We start from the raw sequence: 16,869 nt of genomic DNA, 5'->3' as shown, positions 1-16,869 counted from the left end.
GGGGAAGGGATCTTTCCATACATTGGAAATCCATATCTTAAATCTACTAAAAAGTTTTGCGTCCAATAAAGATTAATTATATCTTAGTTAGGATCAAGCACAGGTACTGTTTTATCATTACAGAGAAAAAGAAAATAATTTTAAAAATTAGAATTATTTGCTTATAATAGAGTCTATGGGAGATGGCTTTCTGTATTTGGGAACTTTCTGGATAACAGGTTTCCGGGGAACCATTACTAGTTCTGGTGCCTGTATTTATATGTTATCTTGGATGTGGGCAGTCTTTTTTAGTCCAGAGTGCCCTCTATTCATTCTAAATTTGATACAAATCTTTTTACATCCAGAACAGGTTGTGAAGATTTGCTTTGTATAAAACAGTCATTTAGGCCAATTTTCTGCACTTTACTCATCATATTAAACTGCAGTATATTATTAAATGTGAATGTAAGAGATGGCTATAGTCATAGCTAGCTACTTAGTAATATTACCTGCAGTTGCTTAAACATACTATTTTGTTAATAGCCTGTTTGTTCATACAAGGGGTACCACACACTGTTCATGCTGTCCATGCATTCTTACAATGTTACCAGGGCTGAGGAAAAATGAGCTGCAGAATTAGATTAGGTCAATATTCTTTTCTTTTAGCTACAGTAATATAGCACCACAGGCTGACCAGTGTATTTATCTGGTTAGCAAAGGCTAAAATGTTTCACTTTATTATCTTTAGAACCTGCCCACTAATAGCATCTTTACATTCCACTAGCTAAAGAGTAAAGTAGTTACATCCTGTTGGGCAGTGCGGAGATCATTAAAATCAATAATGTGATGATTTAGATATAAAACCACAGCAATGTAAAACTGTGTAATGCCTGAAAAACCTTTGACCCTACTTTTACTTTCTCCAAGGTATTTTCATAGGATGGCCAGTAATATGATAACATGGTAGACAAATAATTAAAACATACATACTTAATATACTCTCAGCAGTTTACAGTTACTAAGCATAGTCCCAGAACAACAAGGTCTTAGTCTGAGTACATAAGCACTTGTAACAGCAGCCGTATTTAAGATGACCCAATACAGTATCTGACCAGTCACTGAGTGTGCCAATGGATAGATACGTTACAAGGGGTTGTACATGGTATGGCCATGGGTAGTCTTAATGTCAGTACCCAGTACTTAAACCTTGTTGGTGTACTGGTATGCAAGGATAGGCCAATTGGTGCTATTTCCTTGCCATGGATTTAACACAAGGGCTAATACACATGTGATAGCTCCTATATGCTTCTTTACTAACATTTGCACTTCCAGGGGATTGTAGATCTCAGCACCGAATAAAATCTGGCAATTTGTATAGACAGAAGCTCCAGGAGGTCCAGCTCTGCCTTGTCCTTGCCACCTCCCTAGGGTAGTCCAGACAGGGTTGTCAGAAATTGTGGGGTCTCGTATGCCTTCCAAACCAGACCCCTGTTGGGACATCAAAAGTCATGTCATCTTAAGTTTGCCAGTATTGCCAGCATAGTAGGCAGTAACTAACTGGGCTACAGAGTACTGATAGTATGTATGTGCTGCATTTTATGAGGCACAACACTGGGAAAGGAGCACAATGGGGCCACAGCAGCAGAAAACTAAACAAAAATCTGGAAAAAGTAATGTGGTTGCTGAAATCAGTACAAACGTGGCAAAAGTTTTCATGTACCAAAAAGTGACACAGCACATTAATGGACATGAAACTATAAAGTGCTGTTCTGCCCCTGCAACTCTAAACCCTAGATGATATTTAATTTTGTAAAAGCCATTTCCAGCTGTATGATACACAGAATATAAGTTTATTCATTCAGAACCACAGGAGAATTTGTAGTGTTATGCCAGCATTTGTAGTGAAGAGGTTAATCTTACAAGATACACAATTACTAGCATCCTCCAGACTTGTGAAAAAATTCCCAGGACAGCTAAAGAGCCCATAGATGGGCCAAATACAATTACCCTTCCTTCCAATCTGATAAGGAGGTGGCTTTTCTCTTCACTAAAAATAGGCTAATACTCTAATTGAGCAGTTAATGGCCCTACAAAGGAACATGGGAACATTGCTCTAAATGTATCATCCTCCAGTCAGGGGGAGAAAAAAATCAACTAAAAGCTGTTACCCATTAGCCCTGGAGAATAAGATCAGAGTGTTTTTGTATAACGATGTTACGTAGAAAGAAGGAAATGTAATCACAGCATAGAAAAATAGGGAGTTATTTCTATTTTGACCACCACGAAAGCTAAATCACAGCATAACAGTATTCAGCATCAGTTAAATATGGTTTTTGCTTTTTGAGATGTGTTATGCAAATATTTTTTACAAATGTCCTTCTAGTGTTGTTATTTTCTGTAACAAAAGAAGTAAAAGAGAAAGTACAACCTAATTTTGGCTCTGTCCTTCAACTGCAACATCCTAGTGTAAATTATAGCCTCTGCAAACTTCATATATTTCATGGCATTTTAAAACTGTGATGGCAAAACGAAAGCCTATTGAGGAAGTGCGGCATGCATCGCTTTGTTATACATTTATGTCATGTATTTAACTCACAAGAGCCATGAATATCCTGTACATTATAGCCTTAAAAGGTGCTTTTTGATGTCATACGTTATAATTGGTGCTTAGTGATGTAAATTTTGTCACATGATTTACCAACACTTGTGTATTAAAAAATAATGTAATAATAAAGCATAATAGAGGGGGGCACATACCAAAAAATTGTAGATTGCCTGGGTGCTGGGTAGAGAGCTATGAAATACAGTAAACAGAGGGCTCAGCACTGACAGGACTCAAAATCATTCTTTAATGTGAAAAAATCATAATGTAATAATAAATACTTATAATATACCCCCTATTTTACAATAGTGGGTAGATTATTTATTATATGATACACAGGGGCCATGAATATCCTGTTAATGATTTCATTATAAATGGTTAGTGATGTCATAATTTATTACCAGTGCATAGTAATGTTATTTCATGTGATTAAAATGTGTATTATAATAAATAATGTACCACCTGTTGTAAAATATGAGGATATGAAAAATCCACTGTAACCTATAATATCCTTTCATAATAGGGGGTACATTATTTACTACATAACACACCATGGGACAGAGCAACATTGTTCCTCTGATGTAATTGTACTGTCGGGGGCTAATATAATAAACTGAAATTGATGCGAGAATTTATCTTGAAATTCAGTTCCACATTTGCCCAAAGACTTTGCCATTTCCCATAAACTATGAAATTTGTTTTTCTCATTGAACTAAAACTGGAAGTGTATTGGTGTTAAATTGGAGTTAAAAGAATGAAAAATTCACAAATAGTGATGAATGAATGTGTCCTGTTTTGCTTTGCAGAAAAATTTGTGAAATTATGTAAAAAATAGTGAAATGCGGGTGGCACGCACTTTTTTGATGCAACCACGCCTATTTTGCGCCCGGCCCTTTTTTTGACGCAACTGTGAATTTTCGCTGTGAAATTTTGTGTAAGTTTCTTGAAACAGTTCACCAATATCCAAATGCGGATTGCTGCTAATTCAAGCCTGGCGAAAAAATTCACTCATCACTATTCACAAAAGCAACTGCAATTAGACCGAGCACACCTTCCCCTGGTGGCTGCAATTGCACAGGAATTCTGAGAAAAAACCCTGTATTGTGGGAAAAAAACATGCCTGATTCGAAGGTGGCGGTAGGTCAAGGATTTCCCTGCATCAATAGGTGCAACCGTGCCTGATTCAGAATGGCAGTGCTGACCACAACTTATATCAAAATATAAAAAAAAAGCTGTAAAGAGTTATTTTACAAATGGGCTCATTGGCCCCCCAAAGGTGTATAGGCCAATGGGACTTTATAATTATAGACCTGGTAGTAATACATTTCATACTTTGCATATCGTCCTAGTAACCCAGAAAATGAACTACTGATATGGCAAATCATTTCAAAGCAGATCTCTGTTTATCATCTTACAACATATGAAGGCAATTGTCACACATGATATTTTGCCATTGCAAGCCTGTGTGGGTCATTTTAACTTCCAAAAAAAATTTGAAAAGCTATACTTTCTTCTTGTTATGTTTCTTCTGGGAAAGCTGTGGGGAGAACACCGCACTTTTGACATAGCCCTAAGTGATAACAAAAAGAATTAACAAATCAATACAATCATTAAATCGTTCACTCCAGACTGGGCTTTTGTCTTTTCACATTGCCTGTTCTGTAGCAATAGACATGTTGGTAATTAGCTCCTGGCCATGTTTGTTTACATGTCATATTTGTTTGTTTGAAAAAAAAATGTCTTGGGGGTTAATGTCCCAGGAGCACATTTCATCATGCTGTTAATATTAAAAAAAAATCTTTTATCCTAAGGACTCCCAGCAGCTACAACCTATTGTGCAAGCCCTAAAAACAGATGAGATTGATTCTCTGGAGCCCTTCAAGCTGGCACCAATTTCCTTAACGGCTGAACGAGGATCATCAGAAATACTACATCTAGTGCTCAAGCCTAAATGGAACTTTCAGCTCTGTGTTCCAGCATCATGGGAAATTGCTATATGGCCCCTTTTATCTATGCCCTGGCCCTGGTGCATTCTATATTATTCAACGGGGTAGAGTTAACCTGCAGCATTTTTTTACTCATAGGGAGGCTTTTTTTCTTACTCATTATGCTTGCTTTTATTTTTAGACAGGCAAACTTCTGTGTTATTTTGTTATTAAGGTGATTTGTGGTCAAATGTTGAATGGCAATGGTGGGGCTTAAACAATATAGTATTGATGGAGAGTTGAATATCATGATCAACAATGATGGCAATGGAGCTAGTTACTTATGTGACAGATAGTTGTCAGTTTAGCATGTTTTCATTGGGGATTTCCTTATATTATCAACTTTAGCTAATTGCCATGCTGGTAAAGGTTAACCAAAGTAATGTTACCAAACCTTTAATTAAGGATGCTTATGAAGTGTATATTGTATGCTGAAATCTCTACAGTGCTACATCAGTTTAGATCGAGTGTAATTCATAAATGGGATATTGGCACTGCAAAGATTTTGTTATTGCATCTAGTGGTCTCTGTCAAACACCTTTACCAATGGCACCACATAGTACAATGGGAGAAGCCATATTCTTTACATTTCAGCATTTAACTGGTCCAATTTTACAAAATACAAAATGGCTAAGCAGCAGCACTTTTCCCATGAGCAGACATTGCCCAGTAATCTCTATCATCATTCTTTACTAAAAGCTAGACAGTTTAGAGACAAAAACAAATATGCCGTGAGCAAAAAAGAAAGATAATAACCCTTGATTTTATGAGATTTTCTCAGCAAACTTATGCTGTTCATTGATTTCCCTTTAACTCTGTTTATCAGAAAAATACATTGAAATGAAAATGTAGTTTGGGCTATTCATCTCAGCTCTTTGGAATCAATACCTTCTCGAAGTACTTATCTCCTGCCCTTAATTTAAAACAAGATTGGATTAATATTGCTGTCACACAGATTAATAATGAAGAAATGCTTGGAATGTATTGCATAGGTTCTAAATGCATCCTATTGCTGTTATCCACTTATTGTTTGTTTTGTAGGTCTGGCAATGTGTCCAAATTAGTGATGGGCAAAATGTTTCGCCAGGCATGGATTCTTGGCGAATTTCCATCATCCAGAATACTTTGGAAGGAAGTTGGGGCAGCTGCATTCTCATAAAAACAGGCAGCAAGCTGATTTCATGCACCCCAAAGTGGCTAGGCCTTAGAAAACCAGGCTGAAGCCCCACACAATAGGGCACATTAAAGAAAAAAGTGCCATTTAAAAGATACGGTCAAGGATATGGTGTTCTGGGGATGAAGAATATCAGTTTTAAAATAGTGTAAGCAGCTTTTCAATTGGTTTTCATTTTTTCCTTTTTATAGTTTTTAAATGATTTGCCTTCCTCTTCTTCCTCTTACCAGTTTGCAAATGGGGGTCACTGACCCCGGAAGCTAAAAAACTATTGCTATGTGAGGCTACAATTTTACTGTAATTGTTACTTTTATTACAGTTTTATTACTTACTTCTATTACAATTCCTTTAACCTTTATGTTTTATAATTACTTTTTTGCAGCTCTCCAGTTTTGTATTTCATATGATATCTAGTTGCTAATATACTTGTTACCCTAGCAACAGGCAATGGTTTGAAATTCAGAATGGAAGATGAATAGGGGAAGGCTACTACATACCTCTATACATTTCAAATTAGAAAGAGGCTAAAAGATTTTCTGCTCTCAGTGTGGCCATGTCTACTTTGTAGCCTCGTCCCCAAATGCTATGCCCATTTTACAAAAACACCCCTTTTCTATGGTTGGCATAGTAGCTACTATGATCTTCTGCTTATCTCCAATGGAAGAAACAAAGCAATCCAAGAAAGAGAAAGTAAAGCTGAAGTAATTCTGTAATGGCTGACTGGGAGAAGAGTTGGTCTTAACTTCAAATTTTTGTTTACCAGGATCAGTGACTCTGGCCATAAAACAAATGAAACTGAAACCTGAAAGAGGGAAAGGAAGGCATAGGTATTAAAGTAAGTAATAAGTATAAAATTAAAAATGAGGACCAATTATATTTTTGTGAAGAATAGGTCAATATAAAGGTTCATTTAAAGGTAAACTGAACATTATATTAACATGTCTGTGATATGATTATCTCAAATGCTACTGCTTAATAAATTCAAGCAAACATTCTATTTTTCATGAAAATGTGGCAGCTGGACAACAGGGCTTAATTAGAATCTGTAGATGAGGTTTTCAAATAAAAGCTATCGTGGCTTTTCCTACTCAAGTGAATAAACATAAATGTGCTGAATGACCTATTGGAATACATTATACTGAACATATTTAGAAAAATAAACCTTGAAAATAAAGATTTCTTAGGGAACAAAACTTTAAGAAGCATCAAAAGAGCTCATTTTTTATTCTAGAGTAAAGTGCAATTTGCACTAAAATTAAAAATAAATAAGCTGTATCCAGCACATTGCACTTATATTTGTGAACAAGCCTTAAAGTCTTTTTGACAGCAGTTTATGGAAACTGATAACAGCCCTAGCAGGTATCTGGTAGGCTTCTTCCGCTGTTCTATATATCGGAGAAAAGCCAATCTGCTCCTTTCTAAAGGATCCATTTTTCTCCCATATATGTCAGTAGAGAAAATGAACCATGTGCTATTAGCCTTAAAAAAGCCACTGCTCTACAATCAGAACTGCAGGAAAACAATGGTACCAACTTGTGTCACTGTCAGTGTACAGGACCGAGACAATTGCCTGATGTATGATTTATGAGGGACAAAACCCACTGGTGTATGTATGACCTGTTTGCCATTGACCCTAGCATTTCCACATGGAAACCAGCTCTGTATGTGTTCTTAGAGATCAATTCCATGTCAGTCACTCACATACAGGGAATGGATTAGTTTTTCTCCACTGGTGGAAACATTAACTGAAGTTTTTCTGGAGTTGCAAGCAACAACCTTAAGAATGAAGGCACACTGCAACACAATCTATTGCCCCACTACATGCGTGCTCTGACAGGTATGAAATCAGTCTTTATGTGCACATAAGCATATAGGCAGAACTCCTTCGGAACCTCTGTTTGGAATTTCCAGAAAATCAGGACCGAACAGCTTATTTAGTGAGGCTTATGTTAATGACTTAGGAGGAAGCTTGACATTGGAAAACAAGCTGAAATTAAATAACACGGTATACAGAAAATCAGTCAGGAAACAGACAATGGTCAAAGCACACAGCAATCAGAATAGTCATGAACAGGCAGAGAGTCAAGAACAGGTAAAATCAGCAATACATAACTCTATAGAGCTCATCCGAGAACTTTCCAAGAAAGAACTACTGTACAGTTTGGCAATGAACTCAGATCTTTGGCATAGCTCTATTTTTAATGCTGCAGCAAGCGGCAATGCAAGGTGGTGTATCAATATGTTGGTGCCAGTGGCCTGGGCAGCATGTTTGTGTATTGATTAGGTCACCACTTACATGAGCACCATAATATTGGATCTGACACACCCACAGTCTAAATGGCACCTTGACACTCCCCTACCATTTTTTTCTGCCACAATTATTAACAGGGGAAAAACATGCAATGGCACAGTAGTTACACAATTGACAGTACCGCCTGATTTTTGCTACTTAAACATCTTTTGCCTGAAACCCCTAGTGCTCACTACTCTGATTTCTTTGCTACAACTTTACCAAAAAATGGAGCAGGACCAGGGGTCAGGCTTTCTTATGGATACTTTAAAGGGAGCCAGAGATAACATAATGCTACAATGTCTAAGACCATTCTAGGCTAAAGGGTGGCTTAACTGGCAGAAATCACTCTCACTGTTCTATTTGAGTGATTATCCTTTAATCTGGATAGTAAGAGACATTTCTTTCTTGTTTATAAATCAAGACAAAGCCAACTTATTGTAGCCTCATAGCACACAGTAGGAAGTTATAAGCACCCTTTCTATTATACCAGTGCTAATAAAGCCTACTGCAGGGAGTCACTGTAACCTATACTGCATGCAAGAACCTTATCTGCAAGAAATAAAATAGGGACATATAAAATACTGGTACTTACAATACTGAAAATAGAAGGGCTCATATACCAAGGTGTAGGCTCAACTACTAGCATCCTAAGGGGTGCAAACTGTAACCCATTTGGATGCCATATTATTATCACTTTTCAATCCCTGGTGCAAGGCAAAATGCGATTGTCAGTTTCACTTTTGTGTCAACAAGCAAGGTATGTGTATTTGGCCATCTATCTACAAACCGGATTCCAAAAAAGTTGGGACACTAAACAAATTGTGAATAAAAACTGAACGCAATGATGTGGAGGTGCCAACTTCTAATATTTTATTCAGAATAGAACATAAATCACGGAACAAAAGTTTAAACTGAGAAAATGTACCATTTTAAGGGAAAAATATGTTGATTCAGAATTTCATGGTGTCAACAAATCCCAAAAAAGTTGGGACAAGTAGCAATAAGAGGCTGGAAAAATTAAATTTGAGCATAACGAAGAGCTGGAAGACCAAATAACACTAATTAGGTCAATTGGCAACATGATTGGGTATAAAAAGAGCTTCTCAGAGTGGCAGTGTCTCTCAGAAGCCAAGATGGGTAGAGGATCACCAATTCCCACAATGTTGCGCAGAAAGATAGTGGAGCAATATCAGAAAGGTGTTACCCAGCGAAAAATTGCAAAGATTTTGCATCTATCATCATCAACTGTGCATAACATCATCCGAAGATTCAGAGAATCTGGAACAATCTCTGTGCGTAAGGGTCAAGGCCGTAAAACCATACTGGATGCCCGTGATCTCCGGGCCCTTAAACGACACTGCACCACAAACAGGAATGCTACTGTAAAGGAAATCACAGAATGGGCTCAGGAATACTTCCAGAAACCATTGTCAGTGAACACAATCCACCGTGCCATCCACCGTTGCCAGCTGAAACTCTACAGTGCAAAGAAGAAGCCATTTCTAAGCAAGATCCACAAGCTCAGGCGTTTTCACTGGGCCAGGGATCATTTAAAATGGAGTGGGGCAAAATGGAAGACTGTTCTGTGGTCAGACGAGTCACAATTCGAAGTTCTTTTTGGAAATCTGGGACGCCATGTCATCCGGACCAAAGAGGACAAGGACAACCCAAGTTGTTATCAACGCTCAGTTCAGAAGCCTGCATCTCTGATGGTATGGGGTTGCATGAGTGCATGAGTGCATGTGGCATGGGCAGCTTGCATCAAGGCAGCATCAATGCAGAAAAATATATTCAGGTTCTAGAACAACATATACTCCCATCCAGACGTTATCTCTTTCAGGGAAGACCCTGCATTTTTCAACAAGATAATGCCAGACCACATTCTGCATCAATCACAACATCATGGCTGCGTAGGAGAAGGATCCGGGTACTGAAATGGCCAGTCTGCAGTCCAGATCTTTCACCTATAGAGAACATTTGGCGCATCATAAAGAGGAAGGTGCGACAAAGAAGGCCCAAGACGATTGAACAGTTAGAGGCCTGTATTAGACAAGAATGGGAGAGCATTCCTATTCCTAAACTTGAGAAACTGGTCTCCTCGGTCCCCAGACGTCTGTTGAGTGTTGTAAGAAGAAGGGGAGATGCCATACAGTGGTGAAAATGGCCTTGTCCCAACTTTTTTGGGATTTGTTGACACCATGAAATTCTGAATCAACATATTTTTCCCTTAAAATGGTACATTTTCTCAGTTTAAACTTTTGTTCCGTGATTTATGTTCTATTCTGAATAAAATATTAGAAGTTGGCACCTCCACATCATTGCGTTCAGTTTTTATTCACAATTTGTTTAGTGTCCCAACTTTTTTCGAATCCGGTTTGTACTACCCCCATGCTGCCTCTTACATGGCGGAAAAAACAAGCAACTCTCAATATACAGCATTGTAGTGCAATGGTTAGCATTCCTGCTTTGTAGCACAGAGGTCCTAGGTTCTATGCCAGGCAAGCGGCTATCTGTAAGAAGCTTGTATATTATGTCTGTGGTTGCACGTGCTTTGTCCAGGTACAGTTCTCTTCTACACTAATAAAACATACTGATTAAAGGCTGATACTAGTGACCATAGTGTGAATGCCTTAGGCAGCGAATGATGTGAATGATACAAAATTTCTGTAAAGCACTGTGAAATATGTCTAAGCTATATAAATAAAAGATCAATAATCTTTAAAGTTTTGTTTTGTTCTGCAGTCTGGCACTAAGCTTAGCAAAATTTTAAAGTTATTTCCTTTTGTATGTGTGCTTGGAGGGAGAATCTGTAAGACCTACATTTTGTTAATCTGCAAGTGCTTATTGAAGTCCTGGATGGCACCCTCATAGACATGTATAATGGAATTCGGGGATATAAGGATTTCCAGCCAAGAGGAAGCTTTTTAGGTTCTTTGATTCCCTTCTTGCAAGCAATGTCCCCTTTGTTTGCAGAAACAGCAGTGTCAAATGAACGATTCAGAAGTTTGTGCCCTCCAAGAGCTGACATCACCTACCAGGTGTTCATTGCCGTATGTATAGACCATTAGCAGATAATCCTTTTTGATCTGGAGTTCTCCTCCTTCTGAACAGCCTGAGATCCATCACTCGACACTCAGGAATTAGCAGGGTTTGGAAAAGAGGACAGGCGGCTGTTGCTGAAATGTCCTAAAAAGCCCTCGTGATCAATGCATGCAGCAGATGAATAGGGTCACTGGCTAGGGAATTCTACTTGAGACTTCAAACAACCCACCTGGCTTATCACCCTGAGAGTGAAAACCAATGCAACACTAATTCATGTGCCTGTAATTATTTTGTTTCCCAACTGCTACCCTAAATAGGGAATTATAGTGCAAAGAAAAGATAGATAGATAAGTAATTTAAATTCATAATAAGAATTGGTTCTGAATGGTTTAAATACTTTTAAAAAAAACTCTGCCAAAATACTACTAATAATAATAATAATAATAGCAAACAAGAAGACAGAGAGTTATGTATGCCTGTGTTTTATTTATACAGTGCTACATGTATACACAGCACTATACATTAAAACAGTGCATTAAGTGTTCAGCATTAAGAGGCAAGTGAAGGAGGTCCCTGGCCTGTAGAACTTACAATCTAAGTGGAAGCCTAACCTACAGACAAAAATAGAAGAGTAATAAGTCCTGCAGTTTATATCTTATGTACCAAGGTCAGATGTTATGCCAGTGCTACAGGAGGAAGTTTTTAAGTAAAATTTTAAAGCAATTAAAGGAGGATTTAAGGGATGGAATTCCAGGTAAGAAGTAGAAAGACAGAAAGGCTTAGGGTGATGTTAACCACAGGCACTTGTCATTGTCTTTAAGGTAGGATATCGCAGTGAAACTGACACAGAGGCCGATGCTGTGCCTGTTGGTGCAGAGCTTATAGGAGCACATTGGCTACTCTCCATCTGTGGGAAAAATGCAGGTGGAGAGAGGCCGAGGCTGTGATAGAATGGAATGGGGTGAGCTGGGAGGTAGGGAAGCCAGTTAGTGAACAGTCACTACTTCTGTTAGCCATTACTTTTGCTAAATAAATAACAACCAAAAAAGGAAATATGTTCTGAATTTTCATCTTGCTGAAGTGTGTATATTGGAATGTCTTGGTCTATTCTGTTAGAACAGTGGTTCTCAACCTTCCTAATGCCGCGACCCTTCCTCATGTTGTGGTGACCCCCAACCATAGAAATATTCCTAAGACCATCGGAAATATGTGTTTTTCGATGGTCTTAGGTGACCGCTTTGAAAGGGTTGTTTGACCCCCACAGGGGTCCCGACCCACAGGTTGAGAACTGCTGTGTTATAAGATAAGAATATTCAGTACCTTATTTCTGTACCTACCGGAATAAGTGTGGCCTACTGAATTTACAGTATTCATCATCTTAAATCGCACTAAATCGCTCCATGGGAGATTAGCCTTACAGAAGACACTTCAAGAAACAAATATAACTTTACAGCAAATAATCTTCTTCCTGATTATTTCTCAGGTTTTATGTATAACAACAACATATGTCCTACTTAAGTGGAGTGGTGCTTTTAGGTCAACATATTAAATATTATGTTTAAGTGAACAATTTCCATAGGTTTTCCTTATGATTTTTGCCTTATACATATGGAGCCATCATTAGTAAAATGCAGACTTGTCTGAGACCATGTGGAATTAATTCCAGAATGGAGACAGAATTATAGATGTTGTGTTCCTGCTTCTGTTTGAACGTTAAATATTGATGTGTTTGACATGTTTCTGTGTACTGTAGTTGCCTTGCCTTTCTGGTGTATCTTATTACTCTTGTATTGTAGAAAAGTGGCTGCTTATGTGTGTATTTAAATCAGATAGGAGCTAAAAGCTAGATAGGATATAAATATAACCATCAGTCTTAACTGTTCTTTTTAGCTGTATATCTAACCGAGGGTCTACCTTGTTTAGGTTAAAAATAACCTGAATTGAAGCTGAGAAGGGGAAGTTGTAGCAACATCTAAGAATGCTAAGTAAGATGGACATCATATGGAGAATTATAGTAGAGCTACAGTATGTGAGATTGTTTGCTACCCTGCAAATAAAGATTATAACAGAAAAGTATTAAAATAAAGCAACATTTATATCTGTTACTATAGCTCTGTGCTGTCAAGCTTAAGACCCACAGGCCAGAAGAGATTCTTTAAAGGACTTGAAAAAAGGTGGGCATCACTGCTTCAATAAAAAAGGTCACCAAAATGCCAGTGGCCTGCTAGTAGAGTAACAGCAAAAGGGGCAAGTACTAGCGGTGAACAGTAGATAATGGATCAGACAGGGGCCAGCAAGAAGCAATGAGTGGTAACATGTACATGTTACTAAGCTTAAAAATGTAGAATTTATTCTGGAAGGGAAACGGCAGTGGGTTTTGGGGTTTTTATCATATCCTAGTTACATAAAAGACCGTAGTTTTTCAAACAGACTGTAACACTTCTGCAACCAAAACACAAAAGAATACCATGCACATATTGCATTTTAAACATACGTCGCATTAGCATTCTAGAAAGCCCAGATTAAATTAAATTGAAACTCTCTGTGCAGGTATTGCTCTATAATGATATAACGGGCTTGAGGATAAAGTGGAAATAACTGATTGATGTAGCAGTTCAGAATTCACTTATAGGTTATACCACATGAAACATATATGCTACAAAAGAAAATAGGTCTTTTGCTGGTTTTACTACCTGCGCTTGTCTAAGCTCTTCTTTTTTTTGGATTGTTGATTTAGAAATGATATGCAGTATCAAAGCAGACTATAATTCCTTAAACATGAATGTCTAGTAATGTTAATATTTTCCTATTCCTGTGAATTTTCCAAGAAACACATTGATTCAGATGACATCAGCTCCCTACTAAATCCATTTTCTTACCTCATTTATGCATTAATCCTGCCTCCAACACTAACTGCATGTATTACAAATTCCAGCTCTGTGGATCTCCAGCCGTCAAGGACAGCTGATAAGTCAGCTTTAGGAATCTGCTGGTGATCACTTGAAATGACCGAGTTTCATTCATGGCTTACCTGCACAGACAAGGATATCCTTATAACCTTGTAATCAGTTAAGACTCTGGATACAAAATTAACTATTTACCTTTTCTATAGAGGAAAATCATCAAGTAAATAATCTGATAGCTTCTGCTATTTGAAATATATTAAATTTTTTGCCATTCCTAGTCTTTAAAACATTAAACGTGTATCTATCTAACCTTTTGCTATTCACATTGCAATGTGCTGCGGGTTCGTCTGCCAGCAGAGGGATTTAAATAAGTTCATGCTACGCAGTCTCATAAATTGAGGCAAAGGGGAGCCAGAAGCACACAGGTTAACATTGACTTGGATGGCTGCCCAGGAATAGCTTCAAAACACAGATGGGAAACAACTGCAACCCTCTCCCTTGCTGCAGTTACCTACTCTCATCTGTGAACCCTTTCTTCTATAGTTTCTTCCTGGAAACGTGATGCCATTAATTACTGTAAATCAGGGCTTCGCACAGCTCATCAGGACAGCGGAGAGAAACTTTTGAAGATGCATCAAGAGGAATTAACCTCATTACGTTGTGTTGACTTGTTTCTAATTGCTATTAATGTATTAATCCCATTTGGCAGATTGAATTTAGTATTATTATATAATCAAGGCACTTAGTCCTGCAACATTCCAGGTTGCCTTTACAATGAGAACAATAACATCCCTATTTTTTACACTACCCATCTCTATATTTATGTGCTTTGTGTTCCTGACAAACATTACTTTCCGTTCTATTTCTATGGTCCTTTCTCCTAACAAATTTCTTTGAAAGGGCACCACCATAACATGGAAAGAGTTGTAGTGGAATTTTTATGTTTATATTGACATTTGCAATCATAATTCTTTCTTTTAACAACTCTGCTGACACAGCAACCCTGTATTAAAGGGGAAATTCTCCACCAAGGTGACCTTTATATCATGTGACCATGAAAGCAATCTAAATATTTTAAGGTTAGACTTTGCTTTAGATCTATTAACCCATAAAAAAAATCCACATATAGTATTTTCTAAATTTTGTTTATATTTTGCTGTGTTACAAGGTCAGATGGAAACTTCCTATTGCCTTTTTCCACATATGCTGTAAACTGACTGCTAATACAACATATAATATAAGCACACTGCTAAGATCCAAACAGAAAAATGTAGGAAAAGTTATACATTTTAGGGCTCTGGCACACAGGAAGATTAGTCGTCCGCGGCAAAACTCCCTGTTCGCGGGCGACATGTAAGTCACCGGCGTTTCCCAAAATCGCCCCGCCGTGTCTGCCATCCCACAGGCGACTTACATTGTCGCCGGTGGGATGGCAGGGGAAGGCAACTCGGGGAGATTAGTCGCCCGTGAACAGGGAGTTTTGCTCGGGCGACTAATCTCCCCGTGTGCCAGAGCCCTTAGTGGCTAATATAGTAGATTATAAATTAGCCAATCAATTACTGTATATCTATTACGCTACATTTTCCTGTTTTTGTAAATGTCAGTACACACTCTGATACTGTGGATGAATCCATATATACAATTTCCCCACATCTAAAGTATTGCTCCCCTTTACCTTTTAGATTGTGAGCATTGCCCTCATCCTTATTTTTTTTACCCTGCTTTGTAATTACTAGTTTGCCTTGTCAGGTAACTATAATTATTTGGATGTGTTATGAAATGATTTGTACCTCTAATCCCTTTTTTATAATACAATACAAAAATGAATACAAATATTAATTATAAATTCAGTGTAACGTTACATACCAGCCTGGCTTGCTGTTCCAGGAAGGAAACTCAAATTATACTGTGCACTCTGTACATTAATTTTCTTTGCTTGGCAAAGTTATTGAAATTTCTGCCAGAAATATAATTTCCCTCAGATTGTGCCTGGAGCTCTTACACTCTTTCTTTAACTAAATATGCATCAGACAATGCAAGGAACAGTTGCTGAATAATGTTTACCTTACTTGATACCCTTATATGTCACAGTAAAACCATAAGCTAAGGGGGCCATTTATTAATCGTCTGATTTTTTTTTTTTTGCAGATTTAGATTTTTAGTGCTAAAATTTGCAGAAAAATAAGTTGGGCCTTTTCAAGTTTTACTATGCTTCATAAAGGCTAAAAATATCAATCTGACAATTTTCCAGCTACAATTGGTAAGATTATATGGAAGAGAATAGCAGATGATCCTTCTGTTCCTTGGAGGACCCTTCTTTTGCTTCTTTCAAAACTTTAGAGGTTTTGGATTTTTGACACTGGTTTTTGTGTGACAATTTGAAAAAGTCTCCGTTTTCATGCAACAAGTCGAAAATTTTGAAATTTTGCGACACTTCTGCGAAAGACTTTTTCACTTAAGACTCTTTAGAAAATGTTTTGTAAAACTTCCCCCACGCACAACCTAAAAAATCTTTTATGGGGTTAATTTAACAACTCACAATCATTTCTACCTAGCAGTTAGGATAGCTGCCATGTTTCAATTCTAACAATGTATTTTTTACACTTAAACAATTCATTGCAGTGTAAAAAACAAATGCATAAATGTTAAATCCTTCAAAATTCCCCAGTTGGATTCCAGTTGGATAAACAACCCTTTAGTTTCCATTTTCAACACTCACAATAGATGATTGATAGATAGATAGATAGATAGATAGATAGATAGATAGATAGATCTATTGAATTGGTGAGTAATACACCTTTCTTTTTTTGGGAGTGCTGCCCCTTGTTCCTATGTATCTATATATATGTATGCATGTATGTGTGTATGTCTGTGCATGTGTTCTTGTT

The 16,869-nt window shown here is 37.5% G+C and overlaps 1 protein-coding gene across 1 annotated transcript in view; it reads right to left on the bottom strand.

Annotated features, from left to right (window-relative positions):
- Nucleotides 1-16,869, bottom strand: part of LOC100496969 (heparan-alpha-glucosaminide N-acetyltransferase) — a 175,818-nt gene that overhangs the window by 50,538 nt on the left and 108,411 nt on the right. The gene's annotated exons all lie outside the window — the stretch shown is intronic.

This window comes from Xenopus tropicalis, chromosome 7, assembly GCF_000004195.4.
Source record: "Xenopus tropicalis strain Nigerian chromosome 7, UCB_Xtro_10.0, whole genome shotgun sequence".
NCBI classification, from domain to species: Eukaryota; Metazoa; Chordata; class Amphibia; order Anura; family Pipidae; genus Xenopus; species Xenopus tropicalis.
Note: the sequence above shows the minus strand (reverse complement) of the source record. Positions and strands in the feature narration are given on the sequence as shown.